At 35.4% G+C, this 24,871-nt stretch overlaps 1 protein-coding gene across 1 annotated transcript in view; it reads right to left on the bottom strand.

Moving 5' to 3' along the window:
* LOC142723854 (nuclear receptor-binding protein 2-like) overlaps positions 1 to 24,381 on the bottom strand; it is a 59,564-nt gene extending 35,183 nt beyond the window's left edge. Inside the window, 1 exon segment of the mRNA XM_075848945.1 lies at positions 24,360 to 24,381. The gene's annotated coding sequence lies outside the window, so the exon portion shown is untranslated.
* Between the last annotated feature and the right edge of the window lie 490 nt (positions 24,382 to 24,871).

Genomic DNA, 24,871 nt, shown 5'->3' with positions numbered 1-24,871 from the left:
TCCTATATTCAGTGTACAGTCACTATATAATAATATCTCCCTCCTATATTCAGTGTACAGTCACTATATAATAATATCTCCCTCCTATATTCAGTGTACAGTCACTATATAATAATATCTCCCTCCTATATTCAGTGTACAGTCACTATATAATAATATCTCCCTCCTATATTCAGTGTACAGTCACTATATAATAATATCTCCCTCCTATATTCAGTGTACAGTCACTATATAATAATATCTCCCTCCTATATTCAGTATACAGTCTCTATATAATAATATCTCCCTCCTATATTCAGTGTACAGTCTCTATATAATAATATCTCCCTCCTATATTCAGTGTACAGTCTCTATATAATAATATCTCCCTCCTATATTCAGTATACAGTCTCTATATAATAATATCTCCCTCCTATATTCAGTGTACAGTCTCTATATAATAATATTTCCCTCCTATATTCAGTGTACAGTCACTATATAATAATATCTCTCTCCTATATTCAGTGTACAGTCTCTATATAATAATATCTCCCTCCTATATTCAGTGTACAGTCTCTATATAATAATATCTCCCTCCTATATTCAGTGTACAGTCTCTATATAATAATATCTCTCTCCTATATTCAGTGTACAGTCACTATATAATAATATCTCCCTCCTATATTCAGTGTACAGTCACTATATAATAATATCTCCTCCTATATTCAGTGTACAGTCTCTATATAATATCTCCCTCCTATATTCAGTGTACAGTCTCTATATAATAATATCTCCCTCCTATATTCAGTGTACAGTCACTATATAATAATATCTCCCTCCTATATTCAGTGTACAGTCTCTATATAATATCTCCCTCCTATATTCAGTGTACAGTCTCTATATAATAATATCTCCCTCCTATATTCAGTGTACAGTCACTATATAATAATATCTCCCTCCTATAGTCAGTGTACAGTCTCTATTTAATAATATCTCCCTCCTATAGTCAGTGTACAGTCTCTATATAATAATATCTCCTCCTATATTCAGTGTACAGTCTCTATATAATAATATCTCCCTCCTATATTCAGTGTACAGTCACTATATAATAATATCTCCCTCCTATAGTCAGTGTACAGTCTCTATTTAATAATATCTCCCTCCTATAGTCAGTGTACAGTCATTATATAATAATATCTCCCTCCTATATTCAGTATACAGTCTCTATATAATAATATCTCTCTCCTATATTCAGTGTACAGTCTCTATATAATAATATCTCCTCCTATATTCAGTGTACAGTCTCTATATAATAATATCTCCCTCCTATATTCAGTGTACAGTCTCTATATAATAATATCTCCCTCCTATATTCAGTGTACAGTCTCTATATAATAATATCTCCCTCCTATATTCAGTGTACAGTCACTATATAATATCTCCCTCCTATATTCAGTGTACAGTCACTATATAATAATATTTCCCTCCTATATTCAGTGTACAGTCTCTATATAATAATATCTCCCTCCTATATTCAGTGTACAGTCTCTATATAATAATATCTCCCTCCTATATTCAGTGTACAGTCTCTATATAATAATATCTCCCTCCTATATTCAGTGTACAGTCACTATATAATAATATCTCTCCTATATTCAGTGTACAGTCACTATATAATAATATCTCCCTCCTATATTCAGTGTACAGTCTCTATATAATAATATCTCCCTCCTATATTCAGTGTACAGTCTCTATATAATAATATCTCCCTCCTATATTCAGTGTACAGTCTCTATATAATAATATCTCCCTCCTATAGTCAGTGTACAGTCACTATATAATAATATCTCCCTCCTATATTCAGTGTACAGTCTCTATATAATAATATCTCCCTCCTATATTCAGTGTACAGTCTCTATATAATAATATCTCCCTCCTATAGTCAGTGTACAGTCACTATATAATAATATCTCCCTCCTATATTCAGTGTACAGTCTCTATATAATAATATCTCCCTCCTATATTCAGTGTACAGTCACTATATAATAATATCTCTCCTATATTCAGTGTACAGTCACTATATAATAATATCTCCCTCCTATATTCAGTGTACAGTCTCTATATAATAATATCTCCCTCCTATATTCAGTGTACAGTCTCTATATAATAATATCTCCCTCCTATAATCAGTGTACAGTCACTATATAATAATATCTCCCTCCTATATTCAGTGTACAGTCACTATATAATAATATCTCCCTCTTATATTCAGTGTACAGTCATTATATAATAATATCACCCTCCTATATTCAGTGTACAGTCATTATATAATAATATCTCCCTCCTATATTCAGTGTACAGTCTCTATATAATAATATCTCCTCCTATATTCAGTGTACAGTCTCTATATAATAATATCTCCCTCCTATATTCAGTGTAGTCACTATATAATAATATCTCCTCCTATATTCAGTGTACAGTCTCTATATAATAATATCTCCTCCTATATTCAGTGTACAGTCTCTATATAATAATATCTCCCTCCTATATTCAGTGTACAGTCATTATATAATAATATCTCCCTCCTATATTCAGTGTACAGTCTCTATATAATAATATCTCCCTCCTATATTCAGTGTACAGTCTCTATATAATAATATCTCCCTCCTATATTCAGTGTACAGTCTCTATATAATAATATCTCCTCCTATATTCAGTGTACAGTCACTATATAATAATATCTCCCTCCTATATTCAGTATACAGTCACTATATAATAATATCTCCCTCCTATATTCAGTATACAGTCACTATATAATAATATCTCTCTCCTATATTCAGTGTACAGTCTCTATATAATAATATCTCCCTCCTATATTCAGTGTACAGCCACTATATAATAATATCTCCCTCCTATATTCAGTGTACAGTCTCTATATAATAATATCTCCCTCCTATATTCAGTGTACAGTCACTATATAATAATATCTCCCTCCTATATTCAGTATACAGTCTCTATATAATAATATCTCCCTCCTATATTCAGTATACAGTCACTATATAATAATATCTCCCTCCTATATTCAGTATACAGTCACTATATAATAATATCTCCCTCCTATATTCAGTGTACAGTCACTATATAATAATATCTCTCTCCTATATTCAGTGTACAGTCTCTATATAATAATATCTCCTCCTATATTCAGTATACAGTCTCTATATAATAATATCTCCCTCCTATATTCAGTATACAGTCACTATATAATAATATCTCCCTCCTATATTCAGTGTACAGTCACTATATAATAATATCTCTCCTATATTCAGTGTACAGTCTCTATATAATAATATCTCCCTCCTATATTCAGTGTACAGTGTCTATATAATATCTCCCTCCTATATTCAGTGTACAGTCACTATATAATAATATCTCCCTCCTATATTCAGTATACAGTCACTATATAATAATATCTCCCTCCTATATTCAGTGTACAGTCTCTATATAATAATATCTCCCTCCTATATTCAGTGTACAGTCACTATATAATAATATCTCCCTCCTATATTCAGTGTACAGTCTCTATATAATAATATCTCCCTCCTATATTCAGTGTACAGTCACTATATAATAATATCTCCCTCCTATATTCAGTATACAGTCACTATATAATAATATCTCCCTCCTATATTCAGTGTACAGTCTCTATATAATAATATCTCCCTCCTATATTCAGTGTACAGTCTCTATATAATAATATCTCCCTCCTATATTCAGTGTACAGTCACTATATAATAATATCTCCCTCCTATATTCAGTATACAGTCACTATATAATAATATCTCCCTCCTATATTCAGTGTACAGTCTCTATACAATAATATCTCCTCCTATATTCAGTGTACAGTCACTATATAATAATATCTCCCTCCTATATTCAGTATACAGTCACTATATAATAATCTCTCCCTCCTATATTCAGTGTACAGTCTCTATATAATATCTCTCTCCTATATTCAGTGTACAGTCTCTATATAATAATATCTCTCTCCTATATTCAGTGTACAGTCACTATATAATAATATCTCCCTCCTATAATCAGTGTACAGTCACTATATAATAATATCTCCCTCCTATATTCAGTGTACAGTCACTATATAATAATATCTCCCTCCTATATTCAGTATACAGTCACTATATAATAATATCTCCCTCCTATATTCAGTGTACAGTCTCTATACAATAATATCTCCCTCCTATATTCAGTGTACAGTCTCTATATAATAATATCTCTCTCCTATATTCAGTGTACAGTCACTATATAATAATATCTCCCTCCTATAATCAGTGTACAGTCACTATATAATAATATCTCCCTCCTATATTCAGTGTATAGTCTCTATATAATAATATCTCCCTCTTATATTCAGTGTACAGTCACTATATAATAATATCTCCCTCCTATATTCAGTGTACAGTCACTATATAATAATATCTCTCCTATATTCAGTGTACAGTCTCTATATAATAATATCTCCCTCCTATATTCAGTGTACAGTCTCTATATAATAATATCTCTCTCCTATATTCAGTGTACAGTCACTATATAATAATATCTCCCTCCTATATTCAGTGTACAGTCTCTATATAATAATATCTCCCTCCTATATTCAGTGTACAGTCTCTATATAATAATATCTCCCTCCTATATTCAGTGTACAGTCACTATATAATAATATCTCCCTCCTATATTCAGTGTACAGTCTCTATATAATAATATCTCCCTCCTATATTCAGTGTACAGTCACTATATAATAATATCTCCCTCCTATATTCAGTGTACAGTCTCTATATAATAATATCTCCCTCCTATATTCAGTGTACAGTCACTATATAATAATATCTCCTCCTATATTCAGTGTACAGTCACTATATAATAATATCTCTCCTATATTCAGTGTACAGTCTCTATATAATAATATCTCCCTCCTATATTCAGTGTACAGTCACTATATAATAATATCTCTCTCCTATATTCAGTGTACAGTCTCTATATAATAATATCTCCCTCCTATATTCAGTGTACAGTCACTATATAATAATATCTCCCTCCTATATTCAGTGTACAGTCTCTATATAATAATATCTCTCTCCTATATTCAGTGTACAGTCTCTATATAATAATATCTCTCTCCTATATTCAGTATACAGTCTCTATATAATAATATCTCTCCTATATTCAGTGTACAGTCACTATATAATAATATCTCTCTCCTATATTCAGTGTACAGTCTCTATATAATAATATTTCCCTCCTATATTCAGTGTACAGTCACTATATAATAATATCTCTCCTATATTCAGTGTACAGTCACTATATAATAATATCTCCCTCCTATATTCAGTGTACAGTCTCTATATAATAATATCTCCCTCCTATATTCAGTGTACAGTCTCTATATAATAATATCTCCCTCCTATATTCAGTGTACAGTCACTATATAATAATATCTCCCTCCTATATTCAGTGTACAGTCACTATATAATATCTCCCTCCTATATTCAGTGTACAGTCACTATATAATAATATCTCCCTCCTATATTCAGTGTACAGTCACTATATAATAATATCTCCCTCCTATATTCAGTATACAGTCACTATATAATAATATCTCCCTCCTATATTCAGTCTACAGTCTCTATATAAGAATATCTCCCTCCTATATTCAGTGTACAGTCACTATATAATAATATCTCCCTCCTATATTCAGTGTACAGTCACTATATAATAATATCTCCCTCCTATATTCAGTGTACAGTCTCTATATAATAATATCTCCCTCCTATATTCAGTGTACAGTCTCTATATAATAATATCTACCTCCTATATTCACTGTACAGTCTCTATATAATAATATCTACCTCCTATATTCAGTGTACAGTCTCTATATAATAATATCTCTCTCCTATATTCAGTATACAGTCACTATATAATAATATCTCCCTCCTATATTCAGTGTACAGTCTCTATATAATAATATCTCCCTCCTATATTCAGTGTACAGTCACTATATAATAATATCTCCCTCCTATATTCAGTATACAGTCACTATATAATAATATCTCCCTCCTATATTCAGTATACAGTCACTATATAATAATATCTCCCTCCTATATTCAGTGTACAGTCTCTATATAATAATATCTCCCTCCTATATTCAGTGTACAGTCTCTATATAATATCTCCCTCCTATATTCAGTATACAGTCACTATATAATAATATCTCCCTCCTATATTCAGTATACAGTCACTATATAATAATATCTCCCTCCTATATTCAGTCTACAGTCTCTATATAAGAATATCTCCCTCCTATATTCAGTGTACAGTCACTATATAATAATATCTCCCTCCTATATTCAGTATACAGTCACTATATAATAATATCTCCCTCCTATATTCAGTATACAGTCACTATATAATAATATCTCCCTCCTATATTCAGTGTACAGTCTCTATATAATAATATCTCCCTCCTATATTCAGTGTACAGTCTCTATATAATATCTCCCTCCTATATTCAGTATACAGTCACTATATAATAATATCTCCCTCCTATATTCAGTATACAGTCACTATATAATAATATCTCCCTCCTATATTCAGTGTACAGTCACTATATAATAATATCTCCTCCTATATTCAGTATACAGTCTCTATATAATAATATCTCCCTCCTATATTCAGTGTACAGTCTCTATATAATAATATCTCCCTCCTATATTCAGTGTACCGTCTCTATATAATAATATCTCCCTCCTATATTCAGTGTACAGTCACTATATAATAATATCTCCCTCCTATATTCAGTGTACAGTCACTATATAATATCTCCCTCCTATATTCAGTGTACAGTCTCTATATAATAATATCTCCCTCCTATATTCAGTGTACAGTCTCTATATAATAATATCTCCCTCCTATATTCAGTGTACAGTCACTATATAATAATATCTCCCTCCTATATTCAGTGTACAGTCTCTATATAATAATATCTCCCTCCTATATTCAGTGTACAGTCACTATATAATAATATCTCCCTCCTATATTCAGTGTACAGTCTCTATATAATAATATCTCCCTCCTATATTCAGTGTACAGTCTCTATATAATAATATCTCTCTCCTATATTCAGTGTACAGTCACTATATAATAATATCTCCCTCCTATATTCAGTGTACAGTCTCTATATAATAATATCTCCCTCCTATATTCAGTGTACAGTCTCTATATAATAATATCTCTCTCCTATATTCAGTGTACAGTCACTATATAATAATATCTCTCTCCTATATTCAGTGTACAGTCACTATATAATAATATCTCCCTCCTATATTCAGTGTACAGTCTCTATATAATAATATCTCTCTCCTATATTCAGTGTACAGCCTCTATATAATAATATCTCCCTCCTATATTCAGTGTACAGTCACTATATAATAATATCTCCCTCCTATATTCAGTGTACAGTCACTATATAATAATATCTCTCCTATATTCAGTGTACAGTCTCTATATAATAATATCTCCCTCCTATATTCAGTGTACAGTCTCTATATAATAATATCTCTCTCCTATATTCAGTGTACAGTCTCTATATAATAATATCTCCCTCCTATATTCAGTGTACAGTCACTATATAATAATATCTCCCTCCTATATTCAGTGTACAGTCACTATATAATAATATCTCTCCTATATTCAGTATAGTCACTATATAATAATATCTCTCTCCTATATTCAGTATACAGTCTCTATATAATAATATCTCTCCTATATTCAGTGTACAGTCACTATATAATAATATCTCTCTCCTATATTCAGTGTACAGTCTCTATATAATAATATTTCCCTCCTATATTCAGTGTACAGTCACTATATAATAATATCTCCCTCCTATATTCAGTATACAGTCACTATATAATAATATCTCTCCTATATTCAGTGTACAGTCTCTATATAATAATATCTCCCTCCTATATTCAGTGTACAGTCTCTATATAATAATATCTCCCTCCTATATTCAGTGTACAGTCACTATATAATAATATCTCCTCCTATATTCAGTGTACAGTCACTATATAATAATATCTCCCTCCTATATTCAGTATACAGTCACTATATAATAATATCTCCCTCCTATATTCAGTCTACAGTCTCTATATAAGAATATCTCCCTCCTATATTCAGTGTACAGTCACTATATAATAATATCTCCCTCCTATATTCAGTATACAGTCACTATATAATAATATCTCCCTCCTATATTCAGTATACAGTCACTATATAATAATATCTCCCTCCTATATTCAGTGTACAGTCTCTATATAATAATATCTCCCTCCTATATTCATTGTACAGTCTCTATATAATATCTCCCTCCTATATTCAGTATACAGTCACTATATAATAATATCTCCCTCCTATATTCAGTATACAGTCACTATATATTAATATCTCCCTCCTATATTCAGTGTACAGTCACTATATAATAATATCTCCCTCCTATATTCAGTGTACAGTCACTATATAATAATATCTCCCTCCTATATTCAGTGTACAGTCACTATATAATAATATCTCCCTCCTATATTCAGTATACAGTCTCTATATAATAATATCTCTCTCCTATATTCAGTATACAGTCTCTATATAATAATATCTCTCCTATATTCAGTCTACAGTCACTATATAATAATATCTCTCTCCTATATTCAGTGTACAGTCTCTATATAATAATATTTCCCTCCTATATTCAGTGTACAGTCAATATATAATAATATCTCCCTCCTATATTCAGTGTACAGTCACTATATAATAATATCTCCCTCCTATATTCAGTGTACAGTCTCTATATAATAATATCTCCCTCCTATATTCAGTGTACAGTCACTATATAATAATATCTCTCCTATATTCAGTGTACAGTCTCTATATAATAATATCTCCCTCCTATATTCAGTGTACAGTCTCTATATAATAATATCTCCCTCCTATATTCAGTGTACAGCCTCTATATAATAATATCTCTCTCCTATATTCAGTGTACAGCCTCTATATAATAATATCTCTCTCCTATATTCAGTGTACAGCCTCTATATAATAATATCTCCCTCCTATATTCAGTGTACAGTCACTATATAATAATATCTCTCCTATATTCAGTGTACAGTCTCTATATAATAATATCTCCCTCCTATATTCAGTGTACAGTCTCTATATAATAATATCTCCCTCCTATATTCAGTGTACAGTCACTATATAATAATATCTCTCTCCTATATTCAGTGTACAGTCTCTATATAATAATATCTCCCTCCTATATTCAGTGTACAGTCTCTATATAATAATATCTCCCTCCTATATTCAGTGTACAGTCTCTATATAATAATATCTCTCCTATATTCAGTGTACAGTCACTATATAATAATATCTCCCTCCTATATTCAGTGTACAGTCACTATAAAATAATATCTCCCTCCTATATTCAGTATACAGTCTCTATATAATAATATCTCCCTCCTATATTCAGTGTACAGTCTCTATATAATAATATCTCCCTCCTATATTCAGTGTACAGTCACTATATAATAATATCTCCCTCCTATATTCAGTATACAGTCACTATATAATAATATCTCTCCTATATTCAGTGTACAGTCTCTATATAATAATATCTCCCTCCTATATTCAGTGTACAGTCTCTATATAATAATATCTCCCTCCTATATTCAGTGTACAGTCACTATATAATAATATCTCCCTCCTATATTCAGTGTACAGTCACTATATAATAATATCTCCCTCCTATATTCAGTGTACAGTCACTATATAATAATATCTCCCTCCTATATTCCGTGTACAGTCTCTATATAATAATATCTCCCTCCTATATTCAGTGTACAGTCTCTATATAATAATATCTCCCTCCTATATTCAGTGTACAGTCACTATATAATATCTCCCTCCTATATTCAGTATACAGTCACTATATAATAATATCTCCCTCCTATATTCAGTGTACAGTCTCTATATAATAATATCTCCCTCCTATATTCAGTATACAGTCACTATATAATAATATCTCCTCCTATATTCAGTGTACAGTCTCTATATAATAATATCTCCCTCCTATATTCAGTGTACAGTCACTATATAATAATATCTCCCTCCTATATTCAGTGTACAGTCTCTATATAATAATATCTCCCTCCTATATTCAGTGTACAGTCACTATAAAATAATATCTCCCTCCTATATTCAGTGTACAGTCACTATATAATAATATCTCCCTCCAATATTCAGTGTACAGTCTCTATATAATATCTCCCTCCTATATTCAGTGTACAGTCCCTATATAATAATATCTTCCTCCTATATTCAGTGTACAGTCACTATATAATAATATCTCTCTCCTATATTCAGTGTACAGTCACTATATAATAATATCTCCCTCCTATATTCAGTGTACAGTCACTATATAATAATATCCTCCCTCCTATATTCAGTGTACAGTCTCTATATAATAATATCTCTCTCCTATATTCAGTGTACAGTCTCTATATAATAATATCTCTCTCCTATATTCAGTGTACAGTCACTATATAATAATATCTCCCTCCTATATTCAGTATACAGTCACTATAAAATAATATCTCCCTCCTATATTCAGTGTACAGTCACTATATAATAATATCTCCCTCCAATATTCAGTGTACAGTCTCTATATAATATCTCCCTCCTATATTCAGTGTACAGTCCCTATATAATAATATCTTCCTCCTATATTCAGTGTACAGTCACTATATAATAATATCTCTCTCCTATATTCAGTGTACAGTCACTATATAATAATATCTCCCTCCTATATTCAGTGTACAGTCACTATATAATAATATCTCCCTCCTATATTCAGTGTACAGTCACTATATAATAATATCTCCCTCCTATATTCAGTGTACAGTCTCTATATAATAATATCTCCCTCCTATATTCAGTGTACAGTCACTATATAATAATATCTCCCTCCTATATTCAGTGTACAGTCACTATATAATAATATCTCCCTCCTATATTCAGTGTACAGTCACTATATAATAATCTCTCCCTCCTATATTCAGTGTACAGTCTCTATATAATAATATCTCTCTCCTATATTCAGTGTACAGTCTCTATATAATAATATCTCTCTCCTATATTCAGTGTACAGTCACTATATAATAATATCTCCCTCCTATATTCAGTGTACAGTCTCTATATAATAATATCTCCCTCCTATAGTCAGTGTACAGTCACTATATAATAATATCTCCCTCCTATATTCAGTGTACAGTCTCTATATAATAATATCTCTCCTATATTCAGTATACAGTCACTATATAATAATATCTCTCTCCTATATTCAGTGTACAGTCACTATATAATAATATCTCTCTCCTATATTCAGTGTACAGTCACTATATAATAATATCTCCCTCCTATATTCAGTGTACAGTCACTATATAATAATATTTCCCTCCTATATTCAGTGTACAGTCACTATATAATAATATCTCCCTCCTATATTCAGTGTACAGTCTCTATATAATATCTCCCTCCTATATTCAGTGTACAGTCCCTATATAATAATATCTTCCTCCTATATTCAGTGTACAGTCACTATATAATAATATCTCTCTCCTATATTCAGTGTACAGTCACTATATAATAATATCTCCCTCCTATATTCAGTGTACAGTCACTATATAATAATATCTCCCTCCTATATTCAGTGTACAGTCACTATATAATAATATCTCCCTCCTATATTCAGTGTACAGTCTCTATATAATAATATCTCTCTCCTATATTCAGTGTACAGCCTCTATATAATAATATCTCCCTCCTATATTCAGTGTACAGTCACTATATAATAATATCTCCCTCCTATATTCAGTGTACAGTCACTATATAATAATATCTCTCCTATATTCAGTGTACAGTCACTATATAATAATATCTCCCTCCTATATTCAGTGTACAGTGTCTATATAATAATATCTCCTCCTATATTCAGTGTACAGCCTCTATATAATAATATCTCCCTCCTATATTCAGTGTACAGTCTCTATATAATAATATCTCTCTCCTATATTCAGTGTACAGTCACTATATAATAATATCTCCCTCCTATATTCAGTGTACAGTCTCTATATAATAATATCTCCCTCCTATATTCAGTCTACAGTCACTATATAATAATATCTCTCTCCTATATTCAGTGTACAGTCTCTATATAATAATATTTCCCTCCTATATTCAGTGTACAGTCAATATATAATAATATCTCCCTCCTATATTCAGTGTACAGTCACTATATAATAATATCTCCCTCCTATATTCAGTGTACAGTCACTATATAATAATATCTCCCTCCTATATTCAGTGTACAGTCTCTATATAATAATATCTCCCTCCTATATTCAGTATACAGTCTCTATATAATAATATCTCCCTCCTATATTCAGTGTACAGTCTCTATATAATAATATCTCCCTCCTATATTCAGTGTACAGTCACTATATAATAATATCTCTCTCCTATATTCAGTGTACAGTCACTATATAATAATATCTCCCTCCTATATTCAGTGTACAGTCTCTATATAATAATATCTCCCTCCTATATTCAGTGTAGTCTCTATATAATAATATTTCCCTCCTATATTCAGTGTACAGTCACTATATAATAATATCTCCCTCCTATATTCAGTATACAGTCACTATATAATAATATCTCCCTCCTATATTCAGTATACAGTCACTATATAATAATATCTCCCTCCTATATTCAGTATACAGTCTCTATATAATAATATCTCCCTCCTATATTCAGTGTACAGTCACTATATAATAATATCTCCCTCCTATATTCAGTGTACAGTCTCTATATAATAATATCTCCTCCTATATTCAGTGTACAGTCATTATATAATAATATCTCCCTCCTATATTCAGTGTACAGTCTCTATATAATAATATCTCCCTCCTATATTCAGTGTACAGTCACTATATAATAATATCTCCTTCCTATATTCAGTGTACAGTCACTATATAATAATATCTCCCTCCTATATTCAGTGTACAGTCTCTATATAATAATATCTCCCTCCTATATTCAGTGTACAGTCTCTATATAATAATATCACCCTCCTATATTCAGTGTACAGTCTCTATATAATAATATCTCCCTCCTATATTCAGTATACAGTGTCTATATAATAATATCTCCCTCCTATATTCAGTATACAGTGTCTATATAATAATATCTCCCTCCTATATTCAGTGCACAGTCTCTATATAATAATATCTCCCTCCTATATTCAGTATACAGTGTCTATATAATAATATCTCCCTCCTATATTCAGTGTACAGTCTCTATCTCCCTCCTATATTCAGTATACAGTCACTATATAATAATATCTCTCTCCTATATTCAGTGTACAGTCTCTATATAATAATATCTCCCTCCTATATTCAGTGTACAGTCTCTATATAATACTATCTCCCTCCTATATTCAGTGTACAGTCATTATATAATAATATCTCTCCTCCTATATTCAGTGTACAGTCACTATATAATAATATCTCCCTCCTATATTCAGTGTACAGTCACTATATAATAATATCTCCCTCCTATATTCAGTGTACAGTCTCTATATAATAATATCTCCCTCCTATATTCAGTGTACAGTCTCTATATAATAATATCTCCCTCCTATATTCAGTGTACAGTCATTATATAATAATATCTCTCCTCCTATATTCAGTGTACAGTCACTATATAATAATATCTCCCTCCTATATTCAGTGTACAGCCACTATATAATAATATCTCCCTCCTATATTCAGTGTACAGTCTCTATATAATAATATCTCCCTCCTATATTCAGTGTACAGTCACTATATAATAATATCTCCCTCCTATATTCAGTGTACAGTCACTATATAATAATATCTCCCTCCTATATTCAGTGTACAGTCACTATATAATAATATCTCCCTCCTATATTCAGTGTACAGTCTATATAATAATATCTCCCTCCTATATTCAGTGTACAGTCACTATATAATAATATCTCCCTCCTATATTCAGTGTACCGTCTCTATATAATAATATCTCCCTCCTATATTCAGTGTACAGTCTCTATATAATAATATCTCCCTCCTATATTCAGTATACAGTCTCTATATAATAATATCTCCCTCCTATATTCAGTGTACAGTCTCTATATAATAATATCACCCTCCTATATTCAGTGTACAGTCTCTATATAATAATATCTCCCTCCTATATTCAGTATACAGTGTCTATATAATAATATCTCCCTCCTATATTCAGTATACAGTGTCTATATAATAATATCTCCCTCCTATATTCAGTGCACAGTCTCTATATAATAATATCTCCCTCCTATATTCAGTATACAGTGTCTATATAATAATATCTCCCTCCTATATTCAGTGTACAGTCTCTATATAATAATATCTCCCTCCTATATTCAGTGTACAGTCTCTATATAATAATATCTCCCTCCTATATTCAGTGTACAGTCATTATATAATAATATCTCCCTCCTATATTCAGTGTACAGTCTCTATATAATAATATCTCCCTCCTATATTCAGTGTACAGTCACTATATAATAATATCTCCCTCCTATATTCAGTGTACAGTCTCTATATAATAATATCTCCCTCCTATATTCAGTGTACAGTCACTATATAATAATATCTCCCTCCTATATTCAGTGTACAGTCTCTATATAATAATATCTCCCTCCTATATTCAGTGTACAGTCACTATATAATAATATCTCCCTCCTATATTCAGTGTACAGTCACTATATAATAATATCTCCCTCCTATATTCAGTGTACAGTCCCTATATAATAATATCTCTCCTATATTCAGTGTACAGTGTCTATATAATAATATCTCTCTCCTATATTCAGTGTACAGTCACTATATAATAATATCTCCCTCCTATAGTCAGTGTACAGTCTCTATATAATAATATCTCCCTCCTATATTCAGTGTACAGTCTCTATATAATAATATCTCCCTCCTATATTCAGTGTACAGTCATTATATAATAATATCTCCCTCCTATATTCAGTATACAGTCTCTATATAATAATATCTCCCTCCTATATTCAGTGTACAGTCTCTATATAATAATATCTCCCTCCTATATTCAGTGTACAGTCACTATATATTAATATCTCCCTCCTATATTCAGTATACAGTCTCTATATAATAATATCTCCCTCCTATATTCAGTGTACAGTCTCTATATAATAATATCTCCCTCCTATATTCAGTGTACAGTCATTATATAATAATATCTCCCTCCTATATTCAGTGTACAGTCTCTATATAATAATATCTCCCTCCTATATTCAGTGTACAGTCACTATATAATAATATCTCCCTCCTATATTCAGTGTACAGTCTCTATATAATAATATCTCCCTCCTATATTCAGTGTACAGTCACTATATAATAATATCTCCCTCCTATATTCAGTGTACAGTCTCTATATAATAATATCTCCCTCCTATATTCAGTGTACAGTCACTATATAATAATATCTCCCTCCTATATTCAGTGTACAGTCACTATATAATAATATCTCCCTCCTATATTCAGTGTACAGTCCCTATATAATAATATCTCTCCTATATTCAGTGTACAGTGTCTATATAATAATATCTCTCTCCTATATTCAGTGTACAGTCACTATATAATAATATCTCCCTCCTATAGTCAGTGTACAGTCTCTATATAATAATATCTCCCTCCTATATTCAGTGTACAGTCTCTATATAATAATATCTCCCTCCTATATTCAGTGTACAGTCATTATATAATAATATCTCCCTCCTATATTCAGTATACAGTCTCTATATAATAATATCTCCCTCCTATATTCAGTGTACAGTCTCTATATAATAATATCTCCCTCCTATATTCAGTGTACAGTCACTATATATTAATATCTCCCTCCTATATTCAGTATACAGTCTCTATATAATAATATCTCCCTCCTATATTCAGTGTACAGTCTCTATATAATAATATCTCCCTCCTATATTCAGTGTACAGTCTCTATATAATAATATCTCCCTCCTATATTCAGTGTACAGTCTCTATATAATAATATCTCTCCTATATTCAGTGTACAGTCTCTATATAATAATATCTCCCCCCTATATTCAGTGTACAGTCTCTATATAATAATATCTCCCTCCTATATTCAGTGTACAGTCACTATATAATAATATCTCCCCCCTATATTCAGTGTACAGTCACTATATAATAATATCTCCCTCCTATATTCAGTGTACAGTCTCTATATAATAATATCTCTCCTATATTCAGTGTACAGTCTCTATATAATAATATCTCCTCCTATATTCAGTGTACAGCCACTATATAATAATATCTCCTCCTATATTCAGTGTACAGTCACTATATAATAATATCTCCCCCCTATATTCAGTGTACAGTCTCTATATAATAATATCTCCCTCCTATATTCAGTGTACAGTCACTATATAATAATATCTCCCTCCTATATTCAGTGTACAGTCTCTATATAATAATATCTCTCCTATATTCAGTGTACAGTCACTATATAATAATATCTCCCTCCTATATTCAGTGTACAGTCTCTATATAATAATATCTCCCTCCTATATTCAGTGCACAGTCTCTATATAATAATATCTCCCTCCTATATTCAGTGTACAGTCTCTATATAATAATATCTCCCTCCTATATTCAGTGCACAGTCTCTATATAATAATATCTCCCTCCTATATTCAGTGTACAGTCTCTATATAATAATATCTCCCTCCTATATTCAGTGTACAGTCACTATATAATAATATCTCCCTCCTATATTCAGTGTACAGTCTCTATATAATAATATCTCCCTCCTATATTCAGTGTACAGTCTCTATATAATAATATCTCCCTCCTATATTCAGTGTACAGTCTCTATATAATAATATCTCCCTCCTATATTCAGTGTACAGTCTCTATATAATAATATCTCCTCCTATATTCAGTGTACAGTCACTATATAATAATATCTCCCTCCTATATTCAGTGTACAGTCTCTATATAATAATATATCCTCCTATATTCAGTGTACAGTCTCTATATAATAATATCTCCCTCCTATATTCAGTGTACAGCCACTATATAATAATATCTCCTCCTATATTCAGTGTACAGTCTCTATATAATAATATCACGTTTATATGATGTGTATATATATATTCTAGTTATTGTTTCGTTTCGGATGAAGTGTAGATGTAAGTATATAAGAGTGGGGTGTATGTGGCCGGGTCTGGTATAGTTTTCTCTTCTCATATACAGAGATGTATATAAGAAAATTTGTTTATAAGAATTGGGTTGTGACTTTTTGGTTATATGGAATTAGTTATGTATTTGTTTTTCAGTTTATGTTTTGTAAATTTATATAAAATAAAGAGATACAGGATGTAACTCAGGATCAGTACAGGATAAGTAATGTAATGTATGTACACAGTGACTCCACCAGCAGAATAGTGAGTGCAGCTCTGGAGTATAATACAGGATGTAACTCCGGATCAGTACAGGATAAGTAATGTAATGTATGCACACAGTGACTCCACCAGCAGAATAGTGAGTGCAGTTCTGGAGTATAATACAGGATATAACTCAGGATCAGTACAGAATAAGTAATGTAATGTATGTACACAGTGACTCCACCAGCAGAATAGTGAGTGCAGCTCTGGAGTATAATACAGGATATAACTCAGGATCAGTACAGGATAAGTAATGTAATGTATGTACACAGTGACTCCACCAGCAGAATAGTGAGTGCAGCTCTGGAGTATAATACAAGATATAACTCAGGATCAGTACAGGATAAGTAATGTAATGTATGTACACAGTGACTCCACCAGCAGAATAGTGAGTGCAGCTCTGGAGTATAATACAGGATGTAACTCAGTATCAGTACAGGATAAGTAATGTAATGTATGTACACAGTGACTCCACCAGCAGAATAGTGAGTGCAGCTCTGGAGTATAATACAGGATGTAACTCAGGATCAGTACAGGATAAGTAATGTAATGTATGTACATAGTGGCTCCACCAGCAGAATAGTAAGTGCAGCTCTGGGGTATAATACAGGATGAAACTCAGGATCAGTACAGGATAAGTAATGTAATGTATGTACATAGTGACTCCCCCAGCAGAATAGTGAGTGCAGCTCTGGAGTATAATACAGGATGTAACTCAGGATCAGTAATGTATGTACACAGTGACTCCACCAGTAGAATAGTAAGTGCAGCTCTGGAGTATAATACAGGATGTAACTCAGGATTAGTACAGGATAAGTCATGTAATGTATGTATAGTGACTCCACCAGCAGAATAGTGAGTGCAGCTTTGGATTATAATACAGGATGTAACTCAGGATCAGTACAGGAGAAGTCATGTCATGTATGTACACAGTAACTCCACCAGCAGAATAGTGAGCGCAGCTCTGGAGTATAATACAGGATATAACTCAGGATCAGTACAGGATAAGTAATGTAATGTATGTACACAGTGACTCCACCAGCAGAATAGTGAGTGCAGCTCTGGAGTATAATACAGGATATAACTCAGGATCAGTACAGTGTAAGTAATGTATGTACACAGTGACTCCACCAGCAGAATAGTGAGTACAGCTCTGGAGTATAATACAGGATGTAACTCAGGATCAGTACAGGATAAGTAATGTAATGTATGTGTAATGATGGGGGTAAGGAAAGACAAGTGAGCCCTAATCTACCCGCCACTCAGTCCCTGCCTACTTGCAACGACCCGCCCTAGGCGACGGGGTACAACTGGGCGACGGTCCCTACGCTCAATAAGTGCACGACAGACAAACAGACAAGGGTACACAGAAGCAAGGGAAAAGGGGCAGTTGCCCACAGCAACACCGTGAGCAACAAGAGTGGTGAACGAGCCGAATCAAACCAGGAGTGTACGAGGTACCAAATGCAGAGCAGGAGAGTAGTTAGTAAGCCAGGGTCAATAAGAAGCAGGGTCAAATGGTTCAAGAAGCTGCAGCAGGGCCAGGAAACCAAACGAAAAGAATCACAAGCAAAGGAGGAACAGGAAAGGCAGGTATAAATAGACAGAGGGCGGGAGCTAGCTCCGTCTGGCCAGGCTGTGATAGGCTCTCCCACTCCTAAGCCTGCCATCCTGAGTGGTGGAAGATGGAGTCAGTCTCACAGGCATAGAAGCAGGTGCAGACTGATTACCTATGGGCGTGGATACAGAAGCTGTGCCTGGCAGATCCTTAACAGTACCCCCCCTTTTATGAGGGGCCACCGGACACTTTCTAGATGGACCTGGTTTATTGGGGAAACGAAGGTGGAACCTCCTGACCAATAGACCAGGTACTGGAGGGAGCCTTGGACCATCTTGCTGTCCACAATCTTGGCCACCTTAAATTCTACCCCCTCAGGGGTGAGAACGGGGACAGGAGGGTTCCTCGAGGGAGCCAAGGACGGGGAGCAGCGTTTAAGGAGGGAGGCATGAAACACGTCATGTACTCGAAAAGATGGGGGCAACTCCAGTCGGAAGGAGACAGGATTGAGGACTTCAATGACCTTGTACGGCCCTATAAACCGGGGAGCAAACTTCTTGGACGGGACTTTAAGGCGCAAGTTCTTAGACGATAGCCACACCAGATCCCCGACCATAAATAAGGGGTTAGCAGAACGTCTTCTATCTGCCTGAGTTTTTTGTATGCTCTGGGACGCCTCTAGGTTCTTCTGAACCTGGGCCCAGACTGTGCACAGTTCCCGATGAACGACCTCTACCTCGGGATTGTTGGAACTACCAGGTGAAACGGAGGAGAACCATGGATTAAACCCAAAATTACAGAAAAAGGGGGAGACCCCTGACGAGTTACTGACCCGGTTATTAAGGGAAAATTCGGCGAGTGGAATGAATGAGACCCAATCATATTGACAGTCAGAGATAAAACACCTTAAATATTGTTCTAGAGACTGATTAGTCCTCTCAGTTTGGCCATTAGTTTCAGGATGGAAGGCAGAGGAGAAGGACAGATCAATCTCCAACTTTTTACAGAAGGCTCTCCAAAACAATGAAACAAATTGTACCTCTCTATCAGAAAAAATATTGACAGGGACCCCATGGAGACGCAGGATGTGTTTGACAAACAAGGTAGCTAACGTCTTAGCATTGGGTCGTTTTTTGAGGGACACAAAGTGGCACATCTTACTGAAGCGGTCTACTACAACCCACACCACCGACTTGCCTTGAGATGGAGGCAAATCGGTGATAAAATCCATGGAGATATGGGTCCAAGGTCTCTGGGGAATGGGCAAAGAACGTAGCAAGCCCGCTGGTCGGGACCTGCGAGTCTTGGACCTAGCACAAACCTCACAAGCGGCGACGTAGGCCTTAACGTCTTTAGGCAACCCAGGCCACCAATAGTTTCTGGCAATGAGGTGCTTGGTACCCAGGATGCCTGGATGACCAGATAGGGAAAATCATGACTCCGCACTAAGTACCCTTAGCCGGAATTGCAGGGGAACAAACAGCTTGTTCTCAGGAAGGTTCCCGGGAGCTGAACCTTGATCAGCCGCAATTTCAGAGACTAAATCAGAATCAATAGAGGAAATGATTATACCTGGAGGCAAAATACAAGCAGGATCTTCCTCCGAAGGAGGGCTGGCCATGAAGGTACGCGACAGTGCATCAGCCTTAATATTTTTAGACCCAGCCCTATAGGTAACCAAAAAATTGAATCTGGTAAAAAATAACGCCCATCGAGCTTGTCTCGGGTTTAGCCTCCGGGCAGATTCTAGGAAAACCAGATTCTTGTGGCCGGTAAGGACCGTTACCTGGTGCCTAGCCCCCTCCAGGAAGTGGCGCCACTCTTCAAATGCCCATTTAATGGCTAAGAGTTCGCGGTTGCCAATATCATAGTTACTCTCAGTGGGCGAAAACTTCCTGGAGAAGTAGGCACAGGGACGGAGATGGGTGAGGGACCTGGTACCCTGGGACAAGACAGCCCCCACTCCCACCTCGGACGCGTCAACCTCCACGATAAAATGGCTCCATTTGGTTGGGCTGAACCAACACCGGGGCCGAGATAAAGCACTTCTTAAGGACCTCAAAAGCCTGGACAGCCTCAGGAGGCCAGCGAAGGAGATCAGCACCCTTGCGAGTGAGGTCCGTAAGAGGCTTAGCGATGACCGAGAAGTTAGCAATAAATCTCCTGTAATAATTAGCGAACCCCAAGAAGCACTGTAACGCCTTCAGGGAGGCAGGTTGGACCCATTCCGCCACAGCCTGGACCTTGGCGGGGTCCATGCGGAATTCATGAGGAGTGAGGATTTGACCCAAAAATGGTATCTCCTGCACCCCAAACACACATTTTTCGGTCTTCGCAAACAGTTTGTTTTCCCGAAGGACCTGGAGCACCTTCCTGACATGCTCAATGTGGGAGGACCAGTCCTTGGAAAACACCAGTATGTCATCAAGGTACACTACAAGAAATACCCCCAGGTAATCTTTTAAAATCTAATTTATGAAATTCTGGAAGACCGCGGGAGCATTACACAACCCAAAGGGCATGACGAGGTATTCGAAATGACCTTCGGGCGTGTTAAACGCAGTCTTCCACTCATCCCCCTCTTTGATGCGGATAAGGTTATACGCCCCCCGTAGATCGAATTTAGAGAACCATTGGGCCCCCTGAACTTGATTAAAGAGATCAGGAATCAGAGGAAGGGGATACTGGTTCCTTACAGTGACCTTATTCAAGCTTCGGTAGTCAATGCATGGCCTAAGACCACAATCCTTCTTCCCTACGAAGAAGCCAGCACCTACCGGAGAAGTAGAGGGGCGAATGTAACCCTTGGCCAGGCATTCCTGGATATACTCTCTCATGGCTTCACGTTCGGGACAAGAGAGATTAAATATCCTACCCTTAGAGAGCTCAGCTCCTGGTACCAAATTGATTGCGCAATCATATTCTCTATGAGGTGGTAACACTTCGGAGGCCTCCTTAGAGAAAACATAAAAACTTTCACGTTGTCGTTCCCTGAGACGTCGGTCAAGTCGTACCGCTAAAGCCATAACCTGGTCAAGGGAGTCAGAAGAGGGATAGCTAACTAGCAGGTCTTTCAGGGCGTTCGACAGACCCAACCTAAACTGGCACCTTAAGGCAGGGTCATTCCACCGAGAAGCTACGCACCACTTCCTAAAGTCAGAGCAATACTCCTCAACAGGTCTCTTACCCTGACGTAAGGTCACTAGCTGACTCTCAGCAAAGGCAGTCCTGTCAGTCTCGTCATAAATGAGTCCGAGAGCAGAAAAGAAAAGATCAACAGAGGAAAGTTCAGGGGCGTCAGGAGCCAAGGAGAAGGCCCATTCTTGGGGCCCTTCCTGGAGCTGGGACATAATTATACCCACGCGCTGGCTCTCAGAACCTGAGGAGTGGGGCTTTAAACGAAAATAGAGCCTACAACTCTCCCGAAAGGAGAGAAAAGTCTTCCGGTCCCCTGAGAACTGGTCAGGCAACTTGAGGTGGGGTTCAAGAGGTGAGGTGAGGGGCACTACCATGGTAGCATCAGGCTGGTTGACCCTCTGAGCCAGGGCCTGCACCTGTAGTGAGAGACCCTGCATTTGCTGAACCAGGGTCTCAAGGGGGTCCATAGTAGTGTGAGGGACCAGGGTAGAGTAGGTATATGGGCTTGTGATTATGTAATGATGGGGGTAAGGATAAGACAAGTGAGTCCTAATCTACCCGCCACTCAGTCCCTGCCTACTTGCAACGACCCTCCCTAGGCGACGGGGTACAACTGGGCGACGGTCCCTACGCTCAATAAGTGCACGACAGACAAACAGACAATGGTACACAGAAGCTAAGGGAAAAGGGGCAGTTGCCCACGGCAACACCGTGAGCAACAAGAGAGGTGAACGAGCCGAGTCAAACCAGGAGTGTACGATGTACCAAACGCAGAGAGGGAGAGTAGTCAGTAAGCCAGGGTCAATAAGAAGCAGGGACAAATAGTTCAGAAGCTGCAGCAGGGCCAGGAAAACAACAGAGAAGAATCACAAGCAAGGAGGAACAGGAAAGGCAGGTATAAATAGACAGAGGGCGGGAGCTAGCTCCGTCTGGCCAGGCTGTGATAGGCTCTCCCACTCCTAAGCCTGCCATCCTGAGTGGTGGAAGATGGAGTCAGTCTCACAGACATAGAAGCAGGTGCAGACTGATTACCTTAGGGCGTGGATACAGAAGCTGTGCCTGGCAGATCCTTAACAGTATGTACACAGTGACTCCACCAGCAGAATAGTGAGTGCAGCTCTGGAGTATAATACAGGATAAGTAATGTATGTACACAGTGACTCCACCAGCAGAATAGTGAGTGCAGCTCTGGAGTATAATACAGGATGTAACTCAGGATCAGTACAGGATAAGTAATAGAATGTATGTACACAGTGACTCCACCAGCAGAATAGTGAGTGCAGTTCTGGAGTATAATACAGGATATAACTCAGGATCAGTACAGGATAAGTAATGTAATGTATATACACAGTGACTCCACCAGCAGAATAGTGAGTGCAGCTCTGGAGTATAATACAGGATATAACTCAGGATCAGTACAGAATAAGTAATGTAATATATGTACACAGCAGAATTATTCATGTCTGTCTGACGCCCCGTGCCCCCACCATACTTTCTACGGCCACAACAAGAGATTTATTCCACATGATCACCGAGCGGCTTGTGGTTTATTAAAGAATGGGTTTTATAATGGACAATTTGTAGAGCTACTAATGGATTTATGAATTCCTCTCATGAGCCACACAGACCCCCCCCCCCACCCTTGGTTTCTTTATACTATAAGGCTGCATGAAATCACATTTCCTTGCTTGATTCTGATGGAGATTTCTCTGCTGCAGTGGATTGTTGGAGATGAAGTGTTTACACAAGGCATCGTTCAACACCCAGACAGAGAAAAAATATGAACCCACAGTGCAGTGCATTATAAGATCTCAGCTGAGCTGCTGGGCCTGGGTCTATCAGAGGAATCCCAAGTGGCAGCCAGTAGAATTGTGAATGCAGCTCTGGTAGTGATCAGAGCTTAAGATGTGAAACAAAGAATTCACAGTGTTATTTCCCATGATATAATCTGACAAGTTGTTCCATGATCAGAGAGGCTACACGGCACACGGACATTTATGGACTCACCGTTGGCAAACACCCGGTGCCAGACTGAAAAATTCAGAGGTCACAACCATGTAAGAAAAAACAAAAAGAGTCCGTCAATGTCAAATGAGTGATAAATGAAAACTGTATTTACCATCTATATTATTATTATACATCACCTATACTATTATTATACATCACCTATACTATTATTATACATCATCTATACTATTATTATACATCACCTATACTATTATTATACATCACCTATACTATTATTATACATCACCTATACTATTATTATACATCATCTATACTATTATTATACATCACCTATACTATTATTATACATCACCTATACTATTATTATACATCATCTATACTATTATTATACATCACCTATACTATTATTATACATCACCTATACTATTATTATACATCACCTATACGATTATTATACATCACCTATACTATTATTATACATCATCTATACTATTATTATACATCACCTATACTATTATTATACATCACCTATACTATTATTATACATCACC

The sequence above is a fragment of the Rhinoderma darwinii genome, unplaced genomic scaffold (assembly GCF_050947455.1).
Source record: "Rhinoderma darwinii isolate aRhiDar2 unplaced genomic scaffold, aRhiDar2.hap1 Scaffold_560, whole genome shotgun sequence".
NCBI lineage: Eukaryota > Metazoa > Chordata > Amphibia > Anura > Rhinodermatidae > Rhinoderma > Rhinoderma darwinii.
This window is presented reverse-complemented; position numbering and strand designations above follow the sequence as displayed.